This window comes from Pocillopora damicornis, chromosome 2 (genome assembly GCF_964200805.1).
Source record: "Pocillopora damicornis chromosome 2, jaPocDami1.2, whole genome shotgun sequence".
Lineage (NCBI taxonomy): Eukaryota > Metazoa > Cnidaria > Anthozoa > Scleractinia > Pocilloporidae > Pocillopora > Pocillopora damicornis.
In genome coordinates, this window is record NC_142671.1 from 29404598 (window position 1) to 29408398 (window position 3801).

The window sequence follows — 3801 nt, forward strand, 5'->3', positions numbered from 1 at the left end:
TCCTGCGAAAGAAAACGTTTTTTCAGGGAAGCCAGGCACGTCAGTCAAATGAAAGATTGTGCACTGTAACGCGTTTTGAAACCGAGGCAAATACCATTGGGAGAGAAGCGAGTCAGTCTGTTCGAACACAGTGCTGGTCAGTGGATTTCCTGTAAAGTTAACGTTTGTTGCGTCATAATAAACGAAGCCATGGAAAAGTCAACGGTGTTTCCTCGTTGCTAAGTGAACCCAGGACGCAAAAACAATCCAAAAAACCCTTTTACATGTTATTAAGGATTTCAAGAACTGTCACGGTGGTGGTAAAATTTGAGGTAGCGTAATCTTTTGTGCTCTGCTTTGACTTGTATCACTTTGTAGTCATGTTTAGACTGCAGCGGCTTCCCAAGGCAGACCGATATCTGACTTGAGCAGTCTGACTTCAGTTTTTCGCAAGCATTTTAAAAATTTTTCTGCTACATAGATACATTTTTTTAACCCGTCACTTGGAAGCCCTGACGCAAATCGCATTTTCGACCTGTTGTATTTGTAGTTTTTGGTTTTGCAATTTATGAGAACTTCATCCCGTTTGCTCGAGTTTCAATTTTAATTCTCTTCAAGTGTTAAGAAGATTTTTATCATAGCTCCGTCAAGAAACTTATATCACATTTTCTTTATAGTTTAGGGGAACAGTTTGCACCTGATAAAGGTGAAATTTCACCAAGAAAATAATGTCTGAAAAATTTGGGTCTGAAGGCCAGAATGGAAAGCTGAAGAAAGCTGCTCAAAGGTAATCGTGTATGGATAGTGGAATCAGCAGAGACAGCAGCTGCATCACACACATCACCTTTCGAAGTCGAAAAACCAAAACTGAATAATCACGGTCTATCACAAAACAGTTGTTGAATATTCTGATTCCAGGCTCCAAAATGAGAGCCGACTTTAATCACTGAACCTAAAGGGGACAAAGAAGAAGGCAAATCACACAACTGGTTAAACTGATTAATATTTCTTTTGGGAGAAGCATCTGTAGAAACCAGATAATTTCCATACCAAACTTTGAAAAAGAGGATGAAAATTAACAACTTACCCCATTATGAGATTCAAAAGAGTAACTTGAGAATATTCTTCAGCTGTCATCCGAAATGGTGAAAATTCAGTTATGAACCCCTTCATTTTTAAAACAAAGTTAACGGGTTCGCACTTAAAACCACGAAACGTAGTTCTCTTGTTATCGAAAACAAAATCATAAATTTTAATGTAGCCGAGAAAGGCATATTGTGAGATTCCTAATTAATCAAATGGCCTTCCGAGAGATGGAAGAAAGGGTTTTTTGCTAAGACACTAGAAGGTGGCAGCCTCCGTGGTGGGGTATTAAGCACCTTTGAGGACAATTTTGAAAGGTCAAACCACGCACTTTTGAAAGCTCAAACGCAAATAAACTCAAGATGACACCTTGTAGAAAGAGACAGTCCTATTGGGCTAATTTTTTTTTACGACTGAGAGATAAAATTTGTCAACTTTGACGCCCAACAGTTAATTTTTTGGCCGTATTACGGCTAACGGTTAATCTCGTTGAGACCCTCATTTAAGGTAAATTTAAACAACTTCAGCAGCCATAGTAACGGTCTTAGACTTAAAAAGAATATAAATGAAATCCAAAAGGGAAATGGTAGGCGTAGCAGGTGAAAATCTGAAGAGGGAAATTCCTTCAATTCGTTTGAACTTGAAAAGTATCGGCCCACACTTTTTCATGAGTATTCTGAGCGCTCAAAAATAATCCTTTTTGGATTGTGGTAAAAGTTTGCCAATATTTTTGTTAATTTGGCTGACAAAGAATGAAAACACCATATTCATGTTCCACCTTATTTTTTCGTTCATACACTGACGACTGACCCTCAAAACGATTTGCTTTGCTATCATCATATCAGGTTATCAGAGAACTTCACAGAGGATGAAACTGATTCAGTGAGAGTGAATGATGAAGTTTGTCACTTCTTGAGGTCTGTCCAGGCATTGTGGGTAAAATGCGATGTGTTTTGTATTATACTGTAATGTGAGGGTATGAATGGGTTGACTGATAGCCATAAAACGGCTAAAAAAATAGCCGTTAGGTGTAAGAATTACGAATTTTAACCGTTAGTCGTGATAAAAAAAAGTGAACAGTAATGTATCTTTTGCTCTGCATTGAAAGAAAATTAAACGTCAACCATAAAGCTATAAACCCTTCCCTCCCCCCCTGAGATTCTCCAATGTGGCTTGTACAGCCAATCTTTGAACAATAAAATGCGATACTGATCAGATGCTTCTAGATTCTCCCCAGTTACGATCACTGACATGGGGAATGATTTCCAAATAAGAATTCAGAGGCGTCAACATTATATTTGCTCAATTAAGCGCCTTGGCGTTAACTTGTCGCGGCCCGTGTATTTGGGGCGCGTCAAATTCTTCTAATTTCAAAAGATTAAAATAGAACGCGAAATTTCCAACATCAAAGAAAGAACACATTGAATATAAAATATTACCTACTTTCCCGTTTTGGTGGGGAAAACGGGCTTGTCCTTAGAATGGCTTATGCTGAATCTTGGAATATGCCTGATGGAATATGCCTGTGGTTCCACTCCTCGTAGTTGTTTGAGATCTTTTCAAAATTAATTGTGGTTTTTCCTTATTTACCTTTTTTCCTAATAGTCACGTTTGGTCTCTAAGTCCTCATGAGCATTTCCTGTGCGTCGAGTATCGCCTTTTACAGATCTTAGAAACGTCAGAGGAGGAATCAAGTCCGACCCAAAACACTACAAAAGTGAAGGAAACATCTCAAGTATTGAGTTAGCTCCCTCACTTAATGGTTCACAGTGGCAAGAGTTCTTATGTAGCAACCATACCGGTCAGGAGCACAGTATGGAAGCTGTAGTGGTGTAACTTGTTCAACCGATCAGATTGCTGCCAACATCAACATTTATTATTAAGGTCAACGATAAAATTTGTCCAAATTCAACAGCTAATATCAACATCAACACTCCAAACACACTAGATCCAACAATCGAAGTAACTCAACATCAACACAAATTTTCCTAGTCTGCAACCCCAGAGAATCACGTTAAAACCAAAACGGTATAAAGCTTCAAGCTCAACAACAAAACAGGTTCAACAATTTGGGTGCGAGCGACTGGAAATGGCCGAGGGATCTTGGGACTTATATTTTTATCCCGATTCCAGCAGTCGCCATATTTAGCGAAGCTACCACTCTTCACTCTCGTAGATGTTGTATAAACGCAATAACTTGTTCCCAAGATCTCTGAGTGGTTATTCATAACACTGATGTAAAGGGTTCTTTGTAAAACCAAAACTTCTGTAATGATATCTCATGGGTAAAATGAGTGATCATGAAATAAGTGTTATCAAATGTTTTCCCTGTGAGTATAAGTTAGTCTCCTTGGCACGACCTATCTGCCTCCTCTCGTCAGCAGGTATATGCATACGAGTTTGCTCCAGATGCAGGAAAAGAAAAGAAACATTTGACTGGTACTAATTATCACAAAACGGTTGTTGGCTATTCTGATTCCAGGCTCCTAAATGAGAGCCGACTTTAATCACTGAACCTAAAGGGGACAAAGAAGAAGGTAAATCATACAACTGGTTAACTGATTAATATTTCTTATGGGAGAAGCATCTTTTTGTCCTACTCAGAACCCGCTCCGGTTAAGCCTGAGGGACGGGTTCGAACATGGAGCCTACTTGATATAGAGGAGAAACGTTCACGAGGTCAAGAAACGATGCACAAAGTTAAAGCGTCTCCATCGCAGCCTTAATTTCCCCAACAGT

At 39.0% G+C, this 3801-nt stretch overlaps 1 long non-coding RNA gene across 1 annotated transcript; it reads left to right on the plus strand.

The window, feature by feature from the left end:
• Positions 1-3382, plus strand: LOC149050731 (uncharacterized). The gene is made up of 4 exons (XR_016184380.1): positions 1-311; positions 657-766; positions 1908-1979; positions 2668-3382. It is a non-coding gene; the product is annotated as an uncharacterized LOC149050731 (long non-coding RNA).
• The last annotated feature ends 419 nt before the right edge of the window (positions 3383-3801 follow it).